Here is a 20905-nt window from a genome sequence, read left to right as displayed (position 1 = left end):
TCACCTCTGCAAGACAGTCTGTGTTCGAGAACATGGCATGAAAAATGGGAGAAGGTTTATTTCAATCCTTGAATTTCACCTCACCTCCCAATTTTATTAAGTGAGCAATTAATTAATACACACGTATCCTTCTCATTAGTTGCACATACATGTTAATTGGGTTTTAATATGTTTAAGACCAAATCTATTAAATAGGCACACTTTGCAGTTAATACAGGAATTCAAATGCACACAATCACAGAGTTATATAGACAGAGGTAATCCTGGAACTGAACAAGTCTAACCTCTTCATTTTATAGATGAGAAGAATCAGAACCACATCCATATCTTCTAGGCCTGAATGCTGCTGTACCATTCCACTTGAGCAAGAGACTTTTCTTTTTAAAAGATTTTACAGTTATTTTTAAGACAGTATCAGGCCTTTCAAAAAAAAAAAGAGTGAAACTGAATCCCCCTAAAACTGAGTTCCTCTGCCAAGTTTATGATTAACCTCTAATCAAAATGTTACTCCCTTTCTTGCCCAACACCTGTTCTCCTCAAGATTAAGGCCTATCAAAGAAAAGCGGGGACTGAAAGCAAGCAAGACTCTGTGGGGCCCTCCTGGTCATGAAAGCCTTTCCGTGTCCCCCATTTCTTATTTGTAGGAAAAAGGTTTCAGCCTCCTAGACCTTCCCTGAGTTATAAAGGGCAGATTCAAACAGTCACTAATTAGGGAAGTGAGGGAATGCAGAAAGAAACGATAGTACAGAGAGGGAGCTCTGGTCCCGGTTCCTCCTCAAGGGACATATGTAACGATCTAATCCTTATTCCTGAGTTCTTCTACAGGAATTAAGGCCCCCAGCCAGGGGAAGGATGGAAACTTCAGGCTAAGCACAAGCATGACTGGTTGGAGCCAGAAAGCTGATTGAGGTAACCACCGTGTTACCTCCCCAACAAACCAATCAGAGGAAGGTCATACACCCTGCAGATCTCCCCCCAGATTTTTCCGAAAAAAAACTGTTCCCTGAAAACCACTGGGGAGTTTGGGTCTTTTGAGCATGAGCCACGCCATTCTCCTTGCTCACCCCTGCACTAGAACTTTACCCATTTCAAGCTGTGATGTTTTGGTTTGTTTGGCCTCACTGTGCATCGGGCACACAAACTTGGGTTCAACAACACGAGGAGAAGACTATAAATAAGCAAAAAGACAGATGTAAGAGGCAGGACTGAACACAGATGGTCCAGATTGGGGTCTGAAACTAGTTGAAAAGATGTCCTTGAGATGGGAGACTGGGGAAAGCCACGAAACACAGAGGTAAATGAAAGAGCAGAAAGGGAAAGAATTTTAACTTAACAATCTCCACATCTTACAAAACAGCACATGACTCTCTGCAAAGTAAAGAATCAGGTAGATGTACATCAGAGGGAGAACCAAACACTAGAATTCAGTGAAAATGTTTGCTAACCAATATACTATAAGGTTAGTAAATTAGCAGATGATAAGGAAAATTTTAAATAAAATATCATCACACCTTAACAACTGTTTTGAGTAACTACAAGCAAATTGTAAGCAAAGAAAAGATGATTATTAGAAGGCAATATGTGCCAAATGCCTAGAAAATCAACAAACCCATTGTGTTTAATGATAGAAAAAAAATTTTTAATCTTAAATAAATAGGCTTTATAACCTTATCTTTATGGCCCAGAGAACAGGAGGGAAGGGAGCAGGGCACAACTACTGAAGGAATGACACAGCAGTTGAGAACAGGATCATCTTGTTAGAACCAATATGGTGGAAGATTTGACTTCCAGTAGTCCTTGAGCCTCATGGCACACCCATAGGCGCCATGACAGTTCTAGGCTGACCATACAAGGCCAAAAAGTGGACCCGGGGGCCAGATTTCTGGAAATCCCCGCCCCTTCCCCAGAGTAGTTGGAGTAATCCTCCTACTCATTAGCACATGAAATTACCAAGCCCATAAAACCTAACAACTCTGCACCCTGTGGTCCCTCTCTCTCTCTTGTCTTCTGAGATGGCCCGCATTCTGTCTATGGAGTGTGTATCTATTTTTACTTTCAACTAAACACACCACAGTTCTTGGCTTCTCTCCTTCTCATCTTTTAAGAAGGCCTGCATTCTGCCTGTTGAGAGTGTATCTCCTCAGCCGTTTTCCCTTCTGAGTGAGACAGACTCTCCTCTGTCTGCAGAGCATGTATCTCTCTAAATAAAATCGCTTTCACTTTACCATGCCGTGAATTTTTTCCTGCGGGAGGCAAGAACCTATTCTCCAACAACACAACTGCTAAAAAGTGAGTTGAGCAGGACTTTTGGAGTTCTGAAGTAAGAAGCTCAATGGATCCATTGATAAAACTGAACAAAATTGTCAAAAACTAACATTTCAGAATTTTGGAAAGGACCAAAGGTACAACTTCACTGAAAATGAACTGAAGACATTCAACAGATTGAGATACATTTATTCAAGGGAAAAACCCTAAACCTTGGGTCATAACAGAGGGAGTCTATGGGATTTTAGCCTGGAATTGCTTCCAACCCCCCCACCCAGCAACAACAGCTTCATAGATCTACTAGGGTGGGGCAAGCTGTGAAAAACAGTAGTTTCATTGCCTGAGAGGGATGTTGATTTGGAGGAAAAGTCAGAAAAAGCCCACATTCCTATACACTGTCAAAAAGAATAGGAATCTTAATGTTAAGAGAATGGGGAAGACCAAGGTCACAGCTGGCCTGAGGTGATGCTTCTGGTTGGGTTTAGTAACAAGGTGGCAGACTAGCTAGAAATTTAACAGGGAGAGCCAGAGAATGAGACAGGCACATTGGCCCTTGATAAGCAACCACACATCCCTGGTGGTCTGAGAGACTATGCATAAGGACAAGGTGAGACAAGAGGGAAACCACACACCCCGGGCTGAATACAAGGCCATGCACACGTGCAGAGGTGACACAGCAAATAAAAATGAGGGAAGTCTTGTAAACTGATGGAACTTTGAATGCATTCCCCAAACCACACACATAACCATCAGCAAAGGGTGGAAATGTTACTGACTTGAGATGTCTAAACATGAAGGAAGTCAGAATACGTAACCCCAAAATATGCTACTTTTGCACAAGAATTATTTTGACCTGAAGGCATCTGAGAAGCAGATATAGGAAAAGTTTCCTGCCTTCTCCCTATTTGCCTAAAAGCTGAACACAAATTTTCAAAGGTGTCCCTCCTCCCTCCTCTACCAGGAAGGATAAAGGTTAATCACTGGAGACAACTTTAGACTCTATTAGCCCAGCAACCTTTATCTACCATTAGTTTCCCGTATATTTACCTTCCCATAGTTCGTTGCTCTTGAAATACACAATTGCATTCCTTTGTCCTATCATTTCTTTGCAGATTTATTGTTACTTGTTGGAGATACTGTATAAGACTGAATTCTAAGCCCAGAGCTCTGAGTTATTGTTCCTTGAGTTTTATATATATAAAACTTCTGTGGTTTTTTTCATTCTTGTTAATCTGTCTTTTATTACAGAACCCCAGCCAGGAATCTAAGATGAGGAGAGGAAAGATATTTTTCCACACCTACAAATACAACCTCTGATAAACATCAAGTTGTGCTGACTCAAGGGTGACCCCAAGGAAGTCAGATGTTGAAATAAAAACAAAAATTAAGGGAAAAAACAACAACAAAAACAGTCAACAGAGACATCAGTGGCTACACATCAAGGAGGAGACAGACGCCACAGAATTGGAAGAGGCAAGTTACTTAAACAACAAACAAAATAGTTATAACAACAACAACAACAAAACCTAGAAGGGGAAAACTCATAATCTAAAATTATGTTTAATAAGTTTCAACAAGGTCCTACTGTATACCACAGGAAACTATAGTCAATGGCTTGCAGTAGCCTGTAATAAAAAAGAATATGAAGTGAAGAATATGAAGAATATGAAAAAGAATACATTTATATATGAATCACTCTGCTGAACACCAGAAACTAATACAACATTGTAAATCAAATATACATCAGTAAAAAGTGTTCAGTTTCAACAACATCAACAAAATAAGATATGAAAAGAAACAGGAAAGTTTGATCCCTACTGAGGGAGGAAAAAAATAGGCAATTGGAAATGTTTCTAAGGGTTCCCAGATGTTGGGCTTGGCAAAGAAAGACCACAAAACAACTACCATAAATATGTTCAAGGTACCAAAAGAACCATATTTAAAGAATTGTAGGAAGTTATGACAATGACATATTAAATAGACAACTTAAATAGAAAGGATTCTTAAATGAAAATTTGGATTTGAAAAGTACAATAACTAACTTAATCACTAAATTTGATTCTAGAAAAAGGAGAAACTATATTATTTCATTAACTCTTCCATAAAATTCCGTGAGATCAGTATTAAACAAAGATGTAACAAGAAAATAAACTACAGAACAATATTCCTTATGAAAGTAGATGTAAAAATTCCTCAACAAAATATTGGCAAGCTAAATCCAGTATTACATAATAATGATTATACACCATCATCAAATGGGTAAAATTGTTTTAATATCTCAAGACCAATCAATGTAATATATGTAATAGACTAAAGAACCAAAAACACATGACCATCTCAATAAATGCAGAAAAGGCATCTGACAAAAATTCACCATATTCATGATTTGAATAGGAAAGTAGGAATAAAAGGGAACCCTCTTCAACTTGATAAAGAGCATTTAAGAAAATCTATAGCTAATATCAAACTAGACTTTGCTTCCCCTCTAAGTTTGGGAATAAGACAAGGCTGTCACTATCTTCCCTGCTATCACTTCTATTCAACACCATACTGGAGGATTCTAGCCAGTGCAATAAAGCAAAATAATAATAATAAATAATAATAATAGTGGAAAGGAAGAAAAAAAGCAGTAAAATTGTGAAAATTTCTTCATCAACAAACAATAAAATCCTGTAGAAAATCCTACAAAATCCACAAAAACTCTGCTAGAACAAATAAACAAGATCAGCAAGTTCACAGAATACAAGACTAATATTTAATAATTCATTGCATTTTATACACTAACAATGAGCAATTAGAAAAGAAAATTAAGAAAGAATTTATATTCACAATACCATCTAAAAAGAACAAAATACTTACAAATAAATTTAACAAAAGCAGTCAAGATTAGTATATTGAAAACTACAAAACACTGCTGCAAAAAACTGAAGATTTAAATAAATGAAGACACATTCTGTAGTAATGAATTGAAAGATTCAATAGTGTAAGATGGTAATCTTCCCTAAGTTGACCTTTAGAGTCAATGCAACCTCTATCAACATTCCAGCAGGGTTGTTTGTTTGTTTTTTTTTTTTTTGCAGAAATTGACAAGTTGACCCCAAAATTTATATGAAAAAGCAAAGAAAATAATTTGAAAAACAAAAAGTAGGAGGACTCAGTCTAATTTCAAAACATACAATAAATCTGCAGCAATCAAGACTGTATAGCACTGGCCAAAGAACAGATATATAGATCAATGGAACAGAATTGAGAGTCCAGAAATAAATCTTTACATCTATAGCCAGCTGATTTTCAATAAAGGTGTTAAGAATTAAAAAAGGATAATGTTGGGACAATTGGATCTCAATAAGCAAAATTATGAATTTAGACCCTTTATTCATACCATACTCAAATAAAACTCAAAATGGATCAGTTAATCATATTCCATCGAAAAGTATAAAACTTTTGCATTTCAAAATATACCATTAAGAAAAAAAATTAACTGCAAACTGGGAGAAAACATTCAAATAGTTAATGAATCTCATATCTAGATTACTTTTTAAAGAGAAAAAACTCTTAGAAATAAAAAATGGAAATACAAACCACCAATAGAAAAATGGGCAAAAGGTTTGAATAGATATTTCATGAGAGAACATACAAATAGCTAACAATCATAAGAAAAAGTGCTCAATATTATTAGTCATTTGAGATATGCAAATTAAAACCACAGTGAGATACAGCTTTATACTCACTAGAATGACTCTACTCCAAAGCAGATAATCACAAGTGTTGGCAAGTATGTGGAGAGACTAAAACTCTCATGCATTGTTGCTGAGACTGTAAAATGGTTTGGCAGTTTCTTAAAAAGTTAAACAATAAGCTTAACATAAAACACAATAACTTTTTAAAAACACAACAATTTTATTCCCGCCTAACAGAAACAAAAACATATCCACACAAAAACTTATACACAAATGCTCACAGGAGTATTATTCAAAATAGCCAAATACTGGAAACAATTCAAATGTCTACCAACTAGAAAAAGAATGAAGAAACTATAGTATATCTACTCAATGGAATACTATTCACCAATAAAAAATAGCTAACAACTGATCCATGCTACAATATGCTCAAAAACATTACATAAAAGATGAAAAGATTATGCATTGTATAAGTCCATTCAAGCTAAATGTTCTGAACAGGAAAACTGAAAAAACAGACAGCAGATCAGTGGTTGCCTGATGCTGGAGGTAGGAACAGAAATTGACTGCAAACAGCCACAAGGGATTTTCTGAGTTGAAAGAAATGTTCTAAAACCAGATTATAGTGATGACTGCACGACTCTATAATTTACTAAAATCATTAAATTTTACACTTAAAACAGGTGAATTTTATGGTATGTGAACTGTACTTCAGTTAAGCTACCAAAGTAAAAGATAGATAAATATAGATTAAAAAATTAAGTGACTAGAAGTATAATTCACGCCACTTGCAAATAATACGCATTGAAATTACACACAGGAATCTAAAACAACTCTCTTTCCCTGACATCCCTTACAGTAGGAGGTGGTTTAATCAGTCCTCTGTCAATTTCAAATAATGATTTAGAAGAGATCTGGGGACTGAACTCAATACAGGAGACAGTGAGGCAAGAGGCTTTAAAGAGTAACTGGAAAAACTAAGTCACAGTGCTTGACATAATAAGATCAAGATCACATATAGGTCATTGAGTAAGAAATTTCATGTCACTCCATTTAAACATTTAAAGCAGATGACAAATGGATGAAACCATGAATGTTGGTATCTTTGAGTCCATCAAAAAGAATCTGAATGAATGGGTCTAAAAAAAAACTTAAATATTCATATTTTGCATCTTTCTCTCTGTCTTAACAAAGAAACTGATAAACTGTAAAGTTATTGAAATCATTGTTTTCCCAGATAAATTACTACAGAAATTCTTTTCTCACACTTGCAACAATTTCTTACCTGGAGATAACAAATACAACTTTTCTTTTTCTTTCTAAGGACTAGATAAGGCCAAAGAAAGCTTGTTTTTCATTTACTTTATTAATAGTCAAAGAAAATAAGGATGTTTTTATTAACTGATGTTTATTGACCGGGAGTTACAACCACAAAAACTTAAAATATTATTATATATTAGGCAGTGGGGAGTCTGGAATGCTTGGACACTAAAATTTAATTGGCAGTGTTATAGACAACAGACTGTCAACAAGAGCAAAGGTTTAAAAGCAAACATCAGCTGCTCAGGGATTGTGTGTTGCTATGGAAACTGAAGTAAGGATGAGGAAGATAAGGAGACTGAAAAACACTGTCATAATGCACAGGAGCTCGTCTACAAGCTGCATAAAACCTTTCTTCTTTAAGTTATGCCTAAAACCAGCCTGATGTCCTATTGTTACCAAGTTCAAAATAAGTCTGATCTCTATTTTTGCCTTTGTTTGCCCAGGATGCCTATGGAGCTTGAGTTTCATGGTGTGGGAAGGAGTATCATGGTATCTGTAACAAAATTATCATATTTAACAATGATGAGGGATTATAAAGATCTTTAACACTAGAGTTTGATTCCTACTTTTATAAAGAGGGTATTATCCTGTTTCTCAGTTAAACTGTAAGACAGTAAGAAGTTTTTTTTGTTTATTTATTTATTTATTTATTTATTTATTTATTTACATTTTTTATTGATTCATAATCATTTTACAGTGTTGTGTCAAATTCCACTGTTCAGCACAATTTTTCCGTCATTCATAGACATATACACACTCATTGTCACATTTTTTTCTCTGTGATTTATCATAACATTTTGTGTATATTTCCCTGTGCTATACAGTGTAATCTTGTTTATCTATTCTACAATTTTGAAATCCCAGTCTATCCCTTCCCACCCTCTACCCCCTCCCGTAACCACAAGTCTGTATTCTCTGTCCATGAGTCTATTTCTGTCCTGTATTTATGCTTTGTTTTTGTTTGTTTGTTTGTTTTTGTTTTTGTTTTTTAGATTCCACATATGAGCAATCTCATATGGTATTTTTCTTTCTCTTTCTGGCTTACTTCACTTAGAATGACATTCTCTAGGAGCATCCATGTTGCTGCAAATGGCGTTATGTTGTCGGTTTTTATGGCTGAGTAGTATTCCATTGTATAAATATACCACTTCTTCTTTATCCAGTCACCTGTTGATGGACATTTAGGCTGTTTCCATGTTTTGGCTATTATAAATAGTGCTGCTATGAACATGGGGGTGCAGGTGTCATCCTGAAGTAGATTTCCTTCTGGGTACAAGCCCAGGAGTGGGATTCCTGGGTCATATGATAAGTCTATTCCTAGTCTTTTGAGGAATCTCCACACTGTTTTCCATAGTGGCTGCACCAAACTGCATTCCCACCAGCAGTGTAGGAGGGTTCCCCTTTCTCCACAGCCTCTCCAGCATTTGTCATTTTTGGATTTTTGAATGACGGCCATTCTGACTGGTATGAGGTGATACCTCATTGTAGTTTTGATTTGCATTTCTCTGATAATTAGTGATATTGAACATTTTTTCATGTGCTTTTTGATCATTTGTATGTCTTCCTTGGAGAATTGCTTGTTTAGGTCTTCTGCCCATTTTTGGATTGGGTTGTTTATTTTTTTCTTATTGAGTCGTACGAGCTGCTTATATATTTTGGAGATCAAGCCTTTGTCGGTTTCACTTGCAAAAATTTTCTCCCATTCCGTAGGTTTTCTTCTTGTTTTATTTCTGGTTTCCTTTGCTCTGCAGAAGCTTGTAAGTTTCATTAGGTCCCATTTGTTTATTCTTGCTTTTATTTCTTCTAGGAGAAAATTTTTGAAATGTATGTCAGATAATGTTTTGCCTATGTTTTCCTCTAGGAGGTTTATTGTATCTTGTCTTATGTTTAAGTCTTTAATCCATTTTGAGTTGATTTTTGTATATTATGTAAGGGTGTGTTCTAGCTTCATTGTTTTACATGCTGCTGTCCAGTTTTCCCAACACCATTTGCTGAAGAGACTGTCTTTATTCCATTGTATATTCTTGCCTCCTTTGTCGAAGATGAGTTGACCAAAAGTTTGTGGGTTCGTTTCTGGGCTCTCTATTCTGTTCCATTGGTCTATATGTCTGTTTTGGTACCAATACCATGCTGTCTTGATGACTGTAGCTCTATAGTATTGTCTGAAGTCTGGGAGAGTTATTCCTCCAGCCTCTTTCTTTCTCTTCAGTAATGCTTTAGCAATTCTAGGTCTTTGATGGTTCCATATAAATTTTATTATGATTTGTTCTAGTTCTGTGAAATATGTCCTGGGTAATTGGATAGGGATTGCATTAAATCTGTAGATTGCCTTGGGCAGTGTGACCATTTTAACAATATTGATTCTTCCAATCCAAGAGCATGGAATATCTTTCCATTTTTTAAAGTCTTCTTTAATTTCCTTCATCAATGGTTTACAGTTTTCTGTGTATAATTCTTTCGCCTCCTTGGTTAGATTTATTCCCAGATATTTTATTACTTTGGGTGCTATTTTAAAGGGGATTGTTTCTTTACTTTCTTTTTCTGTTGATTTATCGTTAGTGTAAAGAAAGGCAACTGATTTTTGAACATTAATTTTGTAACCTGCTACCTTGCTGAATTCTTCGATCAGCTCTAGTAGCTTTTTTGTGGACCTTTTAGGGTTTTCTATATATAGTAACATGTCGTCAGCATATAATGACACTTTTACCTCTTCTTTTCCAATTTGGATCCCTTTTATTTCTTTCTCTTGCCTGATTGCTGTGGCTAGGACTTCCAGGACTATATTGAATAGGAGTGGTGATAGTGGGCATCCTTGTCTTGTCCCAGATTTTAGTGGGAAGCTTTTGAGTTTTTCACTGTTGAGAACTATGCTGGCTGTAGGTTTGTCATATATAGCTTTTATTATGTTGAGATATGTTCCCTCTATACCCACTTTGGTGAGAGTTTTTATCATAAATGGATGTTGAATTTTATCAAATGCTTTTTCTGCATCGATTGAGATGATCATGTGGTTTTTGTCCTTTCTCTTGTTGATGTGATGTATTACATTGATTGATTTGCGTATGTTGAACCAGCCTTGTGTCCCTGGGATGAACCCCACTTGGTCATGATGTATAATCTTTTTTATGTGTTGTTGGATTCTATTTGCTAAAATTTTGGTGAGGATTTTGGCGTCTATGTTCATCAGTGATATTGGCCTATAATTCTCTTTTTTTGTAGTGTCTTTGCCTGGTTTTGGTATCAGGGTGATGGTGGCTTCATAGAATGAGTTTGGGAAGTAAGAAGTTTTAATAGAGAAATCCCCCTTAGTCACATTCAGTGTAATATGAACGGAGCTGTGAGCACAGACTAAACTTTTAAAATAATGCTACATAAGGAATAAAAGAAGCCCTTCTGATTTGCTGCTCTGTGTGACTTGCTTGGCATTGAGAGGTTGTTAAGCAGATATAGATCTGGCCTCAAAGAGTTCTCAGTTTAGCAGAAGCCTTTGATATATAGGCATATGCATATTGTTTCAATATTCCGAGATAAACAGAGTAACTGAAGAATCAAAAGGCTATATAAGAACAGCGAAGAGGAGTCCCAGAAAGGAAGTCTGGATAGTGTTTGCCCCGGGACTCCAAGGAATTAAAAATCTAGGGAACTGAGACTCTTATCCATCTAACTGCAAACAAGTCCAATTAATGCAAACAACACTAACTAGGCCAGGCCTTAATAACTCTTCAATACATTTTTTTAAACTTCAACAGTAGAAAATTAAATATCCATGTCAACACAAGTTATATTTCAGCTTATCATGAACAAATTAAAAGATTCAGAGTTATATCATTTATTTATTTCTTGCTGAGTTCCCACCATTATAATCATGGGCAATTATTCAGTCAGTTTACCAAGCACCTATAAGCACATCATTTCATTTCATCCTTACAATTTTTGTGTTAGATGGGAGGAATTTTTCCCATTGCACAGATTAGAGAAGGGAGGTTTACAGAGGTTGTAATAGACTGTCCCTAGCCTCATGACATTCTGCAAAAAATGGGGCATTTTCTTTCCTCTGGAGGAAGATTCTGGATTTGCAAATAAAATATTTAATAATTAGGGACAGTATTACAAAGTGTTCCTGTTTTCTCCATAATTAACAGCAGGACCTTTTGATATCTTGCTAATGTGATTATAGTAATTATCATGGTAGCAAGAATAAAACATACTGTAAGGAAAGGGAAAAATAACCTAAATTTTCCTTAAAACTCCTAGAAAAGCTCAAAATGGCACCTTTTTTAAAATATTAATTCCCTCCATGCAATTGTTCCCTCCATCCAAAGTTCTTTTAGTAACTTAATTTTCCATTTTGAGCACTTAGTTTGCTAAGTAACTACATCAACCATGAGACTTTCAGGAAATTAAACACAAAATATACTTATTTTTAAAAGGAAAGGTATTAGAATCACATAATGTAAATTCCAAGAATATGTTTCAGGTATGTCTTTATTCAAAGACTCAAATAATGACATAAGGTCCCAGATCTTTCCTTTCTACTGGTTCTGTTCTCCTCAGCATTGGCATCAATCTCAGGGGAGGCAAAATAATAACCAACAGTTCCAGGACACAAGCTTTCAGGTTCGAATCCAATAGGAAAAGTGCTTATACCTTTTCCTTAGCAACTCAGGTAAGTTTTGTTTTTGCCTCATTGGCTCTTATTAAGTGACATACTTATTCCTGATCTTTGACCAGAAAAAAAGCAATACTTTGAATGGTTAGATGTAACTCTGAAGTCCATCTCTTAAGCTGGCGGCGGGGGGGGGGGGGGGGGGTTGAGTCAATGTCATACAAAGCATGAAGAATAAGAACATAGGTTTTAGAAATTTTTTTTGGATATATCTCCTCAGTCAAGAAAAACAATTATAAAAATAGATGAGTGGGACCTATTCAAACTTCAAAGCTTTTGCACAGCGAAAGAAAACATTAACAAAACAAAAGGACAACTTGATGAACGGGAGAAGATATTACAAGTGATATGTTTGAGAAAGGGTTAAATATCCAAAATATATAAAGAATTTATGCAATTCAATATTTTAAAAAAACCAATTAAAAATAGTAAAAAAAAAAAAAAAGAAGAAGAAAATGCAGTCATTACAGAAAACAGTATGTATTTCTCAAAAAACTAAAAATAGATATGATCCAGCAATCCCACTTCTGGACATACATTTGGAAAAGACAAAAACTCTAATTCAAAAAGACACATGCACCCCAATGTTCACAGCAGCACTATATACAACAGCCAAGACATGGAAACAACCTAAATGTCCAACAAGAGATGACTGGATAAAGCTGTTGTGGTATATTTATACAATGAAATCCTACTAGCCATAAAAAAGTAAAATAATGCCACTTACAGCAACATGGATGGACCTGGAGATCATCATTCTAAGTGAAGTAAGCCAGAAAGAGAAAGAAAAATACCATATGATATCACTCAAATAAAAAATATCATATGATGTCTTCTCTTTTAGAGTTAACACGAGACAGACCTGTCCAAAAGCAAAGAACCGCCCTAAAACCAAACATATCAGTCTCGTTGCCCTGACTAAAACTAGTTTTACTCCAGATTTAACTTCAAATAGAACTCACCAAGAACTCACCCCATACATTCTCCACACAGTATCTGACAAAGTCACAAGAAGCCACCCCTATCCAAGCATCATCTACACCTCCAAAGCAAGCTTTGACAAACTACATGCCATGAAACCCACATCATAGTACCACTACATTTTCAAAGAGCTTCGGAACAGAGAAGAAAGAACACCTGCCTTTACATTCCAAAGAGTCATTGAGAACTCTGATGCATGGGTTACTAACCCCAGAATGATAGATAACTGTGTTCGTCTGCTCAGGGTGATGTAACAAAATACCGTATTCTGGGTGGCTTAAAGAACACAAATGTGTTTCTCACAGTTCTGACAAGTACAAGATCAGATGCCAGCCTATTCAGTTTGGACCTTGTAAATGGCCACCTTCTTGCTGTGTCTTCACAAGGTGGAGAGAGAAAGTATTTTGGTCTCTCTTTCTCTTCGTATATACTAATCTCATGCTGGGATCCCCACCCTCATGAACTTATCTAAACCTAATTACCTTCCAAAGGACCCATCTCCAAATACCATCACCCTGGGGCTTCCAGCTTCAACACAGGAATTTTCAAGGGACAACATTCAGTCCATAACACTAACACATTCAGAGATTCAAGATTACATACTTTCTTGCTCATTATTTCAAGACTGTTTTCAGTATATTAAACAAATGCCTATATTAGGGGCCTTACTATACAAGAATTAAAATTGGTCACTAAAGTATATTTTAACAATGACTTTTAAACGCAGATTTAATAATAATTGGTTAGATAAATACTTTTTCTTCCTTTTTTTAAGGTTATGTTGAGCTTTTTTTTTTTTTTTTTTGAGGAGGGAGGTAATTAGGTTTATTTATTTATTTACAAAATGGAGGTACTGGGGATTGAACCCAGGACCTCATGCATGCTAAGCATGTACTCTACCAATTGAGCTATACCCTCTCCTTGGATAAATAATTTTGTGCTATGGTCTTGAATTTCATTTTGGATTTTAATTGGATATTTTATCAGCTAATCAAAACATTTTATATTATATAGAAAACTCACTCATGCACTGAGAAACTATAGTTAATTGAATTGTCTGGTTAGCTAAATATTAAGGCAGAGGATCCTTTCATTCAAGAATTTCTGAACATATGTACACACATACACACACAAACACACATACACTCTACCTGTATCTAGCTAGCCATGTATATGCTGCATAATTTAATCTTTCTCAGAGTTTTACAAGGCTTTAAGAAGACTTAGATCAAGATAATTACATCATAAATGAAGATGGTTAACATTAGGTTGTTTTGCGCATATCTGAAAGTAGGTTTGTGCACTTTTCGTCTTCTGAAGAAGAGATAGAGAAATAATTTTAGAGTCCTCTGTTAAATGGATATAATACATATTGATCAACAACGTGTACAAGTCCAGTCAATTAGATGCTCCTGAATTACCAAGAGAAACACTGATCTGTTACACAGAATGACAAAAGCTTATCACAAATATTCATCATATCATAAAGTAGGAAGTGAAATTACTTGTAGGCTCCAAGCTATTCAGTAGGTGGAATATTCAGTAGGCTTTAGTAATAACTGTGAACAGTTGTTCGTTCTTGAAAGGTATGACAACCTTGAGCTAAAAGGCCTAAATCATCTGTCTTTGAACAGCATGTATACTTCCCCAAAGTGGGGATTTTATTGAAGCCACTCAATACGAAAAGTTTGTATTAAAACACCTGCCTACCTGCTCACCTCTCGTCCAGCACTACCTGGGAAGTGACAGTTTCCTTCATATCCATCCCATTTGAAGTTCCTAGTTCCTGGCCCCATTTCTGGTTCCTAGTCCCTGGCTCAGTCATCTGCCTGAATCTAACAACTGGCTTCATCTCCCTGACACAGCCCTCTACAAGGATGGCTGGGACTGAAGTAAAAAAGTAAATAGCCGAGGTGCAGAAATAAGAATAGATGGGATCCACTTGGTCAGGTTTGCATGTAATGGAAGTTAATTCACAGGAATCTACTTGACTGAATTTCCTGTGTATGAAGCCCTCAAGAACAACACTTTTTTCCAAAGCCCTTGTCCCCTAAGTCCACCAAACAAAACAAATATGAAGTCTTTCTCTTTACTGGACCATGAGTCCATCTTCTGTGCAGCACCTAGATTTCTCACTATATGATTGACAACTCTTCCACACCAATTTCATTTGATTATCTTATTCATAGGAATCAGTATAATTCTAACTACTCAATCTTTTTTTGAGAGGGGAGACATACAGTGATTAATTGTCAGTAACAACTTCACTTAGAAAAGTCTTTTTATTTTTTCATATACCCTAGAGCTAATTTTGAAAATCTCTGGCTACTTACAAATGTGATTCTTGAGCTGTGTGCTTAAATAGTGGTCTCTGAACACATTGAACAAAATAGAAAAAATCACCAGTCCATATTCATGTCTGATCCCAATTTTCCCTACGCTAGGAAAAGCAGTGGGCTTGTAAATTTTTTATTGAAACTGATGGGTGAAGGTTTCTATCTTTCTTATTTCCCCAAAAGAATCCCCTCCCTAGAAAATGCTGATTAAAAGTTATAGTGTGGGGAGGGCAGAGTGTGTGCTTGGCATGCATGAGGTCCTGGGTTCAATCCCCTGTACCTCCATTTAAAAAAAAGTTTAAGTTACACTTGGTTAAAACTTTTTGTCAGTTTGGTTAAACCTAAAAAATAAAAAATATTCTCACCCACCCAAAGCAAGATCCAGTAAAACAGGCAATTAAAACATGGTCTCGGCTTTTGATGCGCTCAACTTCAAATTTTTCATGCTTTTTGTAAATTTGCTGTGCTAAGAACCTTTTTTTTCTTCCTGTTTAACATTCAGGACAAAGCAATGTACATGTCTATAGACCTATTTGTCTAGAAATAAAAGTAATGAATGAGAGTCACATTTGAATAACAAGAGTGGACCAGACATGAGAGAACAGAACAGGCCTAGGCAGCTTCAATTCTCCGTCTTAAAATTACTTACTATTGTTGGGAATAATAGAACATCAAAAGGATAAATTCAAAACGCAAATTAGTTCCTGTCCTCCCAGGAGAGCCTGCCTGCCTGATTCTGATCTGTCTTTCATGTGTCGTTCTCACTCAAAGTTACAATTTCAAGGGCTAGAGTGTCATTCCAATATGCAAAGGAGCGTTGGCATTAATGAGAGTTATATTTAGAAGTCCTTCTACTGTGAGATGGAATATAATATTCAACTTGTGAATTTAAGGTCATGACAAGGACATATTGACAAGCTAAAGTTTCAAAACTATGTAAATTAGCTACTTGGATGATCAGAGGCCCTAAAAATCTTCTGCTCAAATTAAGAGACAAGTTTGTTCATTCTCTCCGCAATTCAGGAATTGTCAGAAGAGGGCTACGCTATATTCTGCTAACAAACAATCCCAAAGTCTCACTGACTGACTCACAAAAGTCAAGGTCTAGTTCTGCCTCATATCAACTACTGCCATTCCAGGTCTTCTCACTCTGGATGACAGCTGATGGAGCAGCAACCATCTCAAACATTGCTGGTCACTCTGACAATGAGAGAAAAACAGCTCAAGAGAGTGTTTCCACCTAGAAAGGACTCTCTCACTCCTCCCACAAGTCATCGGCCGAAACAAGCCATAGACATACCAGCCAACCATTAGGTGGGCAGGGAAGTACAATCTCTCCAGGTACCTAAATGAAAAGAAGATGACCACCAGAGCACCGATCAAAACATCCACAAAAGATACTTGTTAGTGAAGGCAGTCATACAAATACAAAATATACAAATAAATAAAGGCGATCCATATCCCACTGAAGTTAAGTGATATGAAAGAGATAACCACTGATGTGGTAGAGAGCAATGTCAGAGGAGAGAGATGAATCAGAAGATCTGTTTTACATAAGTTGGTCAGTTAAAGGTTAAGTTGACAGTAGATACAATTTGGTATCTTCCCTTTGCCCTTCCAAGGTTCACTCTCCTTCCTTTTCCACCCTGCTCTGCGCCTTGAGAAGACATGGGAAGGATAGCAAAATATAGCACCCTAAAAGAAGACCACAGGGGCTTGGACATGCTGTCCCAAAATATGAAATATGCTGCTTTGGATACTGGTTGTTTTGAGTTTATGGATATTTGAAAAATAGCAAATGCAGGGAGAGGCTTTCTCTGCACCCCCTTTTATCTGACGAAAGACAGATCCTCCAAAATGAACTCAACTGTCATAAATCCTCTACCCAGGAGATTTATCAACCAGGGAAGACTGAGTCTTTATTTTTCCCCATTCTTTTCCATTTTATTTTCTGCTGGTGTTGAAGTACTGATTTGTGGTAGGAGGGGCTCAGACGAGTCCATTGTCACAGGGGCACAGGAAGGTGAATTAAACTGAATGTGACTTGAGTTGAAAAGCCTTTGGGATAAGATAATGCAGGCCAAGGTTTAAATACAAATGTTTTGGATGGGTCATTACTGAGTTATTGGGTTCCTGGTAGAGAATTAGTCCCTCAGTCCAGGAACACAGGGTCAGAAGTTAGGGATCAAGAAGTGGTAGATCAGGGGCTGCAAAGGGGAAGGAAAGATAGATGTGATTCTGGATGAGAGTAGAAGGATGCAAAGAAGAGGTCCTCCTTGGGAGTAAGCTTTTTTTCCCCATTACTTCTTTTTTATTGAAAAAAATTGAAAAAAAATTGAAAAAATATAGGTGCTGTAAAATATTATATGTTACAGGTGTACAATATAGTGATTTTCAATTTTTAAAGGTTATACTACATTTATAGTTATTATAAAATATTGGCTATATTCCCTGTGTTGTACAATATCCCCTTATAGCTTATTTTACACACAATAGTTTGTACCTCCCAATCCCCTACCCCATATTGCCCCTCCCCACCTCGCTCTCTCTACTGGTAATCACTAGTTTGTTCTCTGTATTTGTGAGTCTGCTTCTATTCTGTTGTATTCACTAGTTTGTCGTATTTTTTAGATTCCACATATGAGTGATATCATATAGTATCTGTCTTTCACTGTGTGACAGTTTTCACTTAGCATAATGCCCTCCAAGTCCTTCCATGTTGCTGCAAATGGCAAGAATTTATTCTTTTTTGTGACTGAGTAATATTCCATTTTATGACTGAGTATATATACAACACCTTTATCCATTCCTCTCTGATGAACACTTAGGTTGCTTCTATACCTTGGCAATCATAAATAGTGCTTCTATGAACACTGGGGTGCACATGTGCATCTATCTTTTCAAATTAGTGGCTTTGGCAGGGTGGGGGGGGGTGGATATATACCCAGAAGTAGAATTGCTGGATCATATGGTAGTTCTATTTTTATTTCTTTGAGAAACATTCATATTGTTTTCCACAGTGGCTGCATCAATTTACATTCCCACCAACAATATATGAGAGTTCCCTTTTTCCCACATTCCTTGCCTACATTTGTTATTTGTGTTCTTTTTAGTGGTAGCCATTCTGACAGGTGTGAAGTGGTATTTCATTGTGGTTTTGATTGCCTTTCTCTAATAATTAGTGATGTTGAGCATCTTTTCACGTGCCTGTTGGCCATCTGCATTTACTCTTTGGAAAAATGTCTACTCAGATCTTCTGACCATTTTTCAATCGAGTTGTTTGGTTTTCTGATGTTGAGTTGTATGAGCTATTTATATATGTTGGATATTAATCTCTTATTGGCCATATCATTTGCAAATATTTTCTCCCATTCTGTAGGTTGTCTTTTTGCTCTGTTGGTTTCCTTTGCTGTGCAAAAGCTTTCAAGTTTAATTAGGTCCCATTTGTTTATTTTCACTTTTATTTTTTTTCCTTTAGGAAACAGATCCAAAAAGATATTGCTGCAATTTATGTCAAAGAGTGTTCTGCCTACGTTTTCCTCTAGGAGTTTTATAGTAGTCAGTCTTACATTTAGGTCTTTAATCCATTTTCAGTTCATTTTTGTATATGGTGTTTGAGAATGTTCTAATTTCATTCTTTTGCATATAGCTGTCCAGTTTTCCCAGCACCACTCATTGAAGAGACTGTCTTTTCTCCATTGTATACTCTTGCCTCCTTTGTCATAGATTAATTGTCCACAAGTGTGTAGTTTTATTTCTGGGCTCTCTGTCTTCTTCCATTGATCTATGTGTCTGTTTTGTGTTAATACTACACTGTCTTGATTACTGAAGCTTTATAGTATAGTCTGAAATTAGGAAGCGTGATTCCCCCAGCTTGTTCTTCTTTCTCAAGATTGTTTTGGCTAGTTGGGTCTTTTGTGGTTCCATACAAATTTTAAAAGTATTTCTTTTAGTTCTGTGAAAAATGCCATTAGTCTTTTGATAGGGATGTGGGTAAGCTCCTTAGTAGATCTCTGCTAGGATAAGGAATTGCCCTCATGAATTATGTAGCATGCGACCTCAGGAGAAGATTTTTCTGGTTTCAGTTCCCTAGAGAAGAGGCAGATTCTCAGACAGGAAACCTCCTATAAGGAGACTGGCCTTAGGCAGACAGTAGAATGGTAGGATAGTTCATCTTAGGTGCCAACTTGACTGGGCCACAAGGTGCCCAGACGTTTATTCAAACATTATTCTGGGTGTGTTGGTGAAGATGTTTCTGGGTGAGGTTAGAAACTGAATCAGCAGACTGAGTAAAGCAGAATGTTGTCTCTAATCTGAATGGGCCCCATCCAATAAGTTGAAAGCTTGAAGAGAACAAAAAGGTTGACCCTTTCACAAGGAAGAGGGAATTCCTCCTGCCTGGCTGCCTTAGGCTGGGATGTAGGTTCTTTCCTGCCTTCAGACTCAAACTGAAAGAAGATTGACGTGTATCAATCAAGCAGATAATAGAGAAGAGAGTAGAAGTCAACACCACACCCAGAAAACCTTGTCACAAACTATCATACTCCCATCATTTCTTCTAAGGGCCTATTCATCTTCCCTAAATATCATTAACCATTTGCTTTAAGAACCTACCATTCCCCAACTCCCCTCCCCCCATTAAGATGATATTTAAGTCTGAATTATAAGCCACCTCAGAGAGTTACTCATTTTTCTCTGGGTATCTCTCATGTATACATGGGGTATACGTGTTAATAAACTTCTGTTTTTCTCTTGTTAATCTGTATTTTATTACGGGAGTCTTAGTTAAAACCTCAGAAGAGCGAAGAAAAAGTTATTTTTCTCCCCCTACACATATATCAACTTCATCAATGGACTTCCCTTCCTTCTGGCTTCCAATTAGGTTCCTCCACTGAGAAGCATAAGGGTGCAATCAGAGGGAGATGGGAGAGTGATGTCCTCATTCCTTTCCTGCTGGGGCTGCTGCTGGCTGACCCCCCAGCTATGGTTACAGCTCCCACCAGGCAGCCCTCACCACATGCATTCTCTCTCCCTGCCTGCAGTAGTGGCCAAACCCTTTTCAGTTCCTTCAGGCCCAGGAGTGGTAATTCCCTAGTGTTTCCAGCCCCGGGGTACTCTCCTATGCATTTTGGTTTCCCTAACTGCTGCAGACCAAACTGTGTCCCTGCAAAGCGCGCAGGAGAGAACACAGTGAGAAGGCAGCCCTCTGCAAGCCAGGAAGAGAACCCTCACCACAGTGCAGCCATAGTGGCACCCTGACCTCAGACCTCCACCTCCAGAACTGTGAGAAAATATATATCTGTTGTTTAAACTAGCCAGTCTACGGTATTTTGTTATGGCAGCCTAAGCGGTGTAAGACACTAACCTAGACTCGTATAATAATCCCTTTATTAAAATCCTCTCAAATTATCTCATGTGAGTGTACCACCTCTTTTCCTGCTAAGACCCTTACTAATGCAAAAATATGTTTTTTGAATTCTCATTTCTTTGCACCTATAATTTCTCTTCAACTTGTAATTTCCTATAAACATGACAGCTTAATTGTGACTTAGAAAAATAGAACAAACTTTTATTTAAAAAGGTAAAGTATTTAAAGTAAATATACCATGTATGTTTTATTTAAGGCACAATATTAGCGTAACTATTCAGAGAAC

The 20905-nt window shown here is 36.7% G+C and overlaps 1 long non-coding RNA gene across 1 annotated transcript in view; it reads right to left on the bottom strand.

Moving 5' to 3' along the window:
• The window catches only part of LOC116285063 (uncharacterized), a 73739-nt gene that overhangs the window by 40155 nt on the left and 12679 nt on the right, over positions 1 to 20905 (bottom strand). The gene's annotated exons all lie outside the window — the stretch shown is intronic.

Source organism: Vicugna pacos, chromosome 22 (assembly GCF_048564905.1).
Source record: "Vicugna pacos chromosome 22, VicPac4, whole genome shotgun sequence".
NCBI classification, from domain to species: domain Eukaryota; kingdom Metazoa; phylum Chordata; class Mammalia; order Artiodactyla; family Camelidae; genus Vicugna; species Vicugna pacos.
Note: the sequence above shows the minus strand (reverse complement) of the source record. Positions and strands in the feature narration are given on the sequence as shown.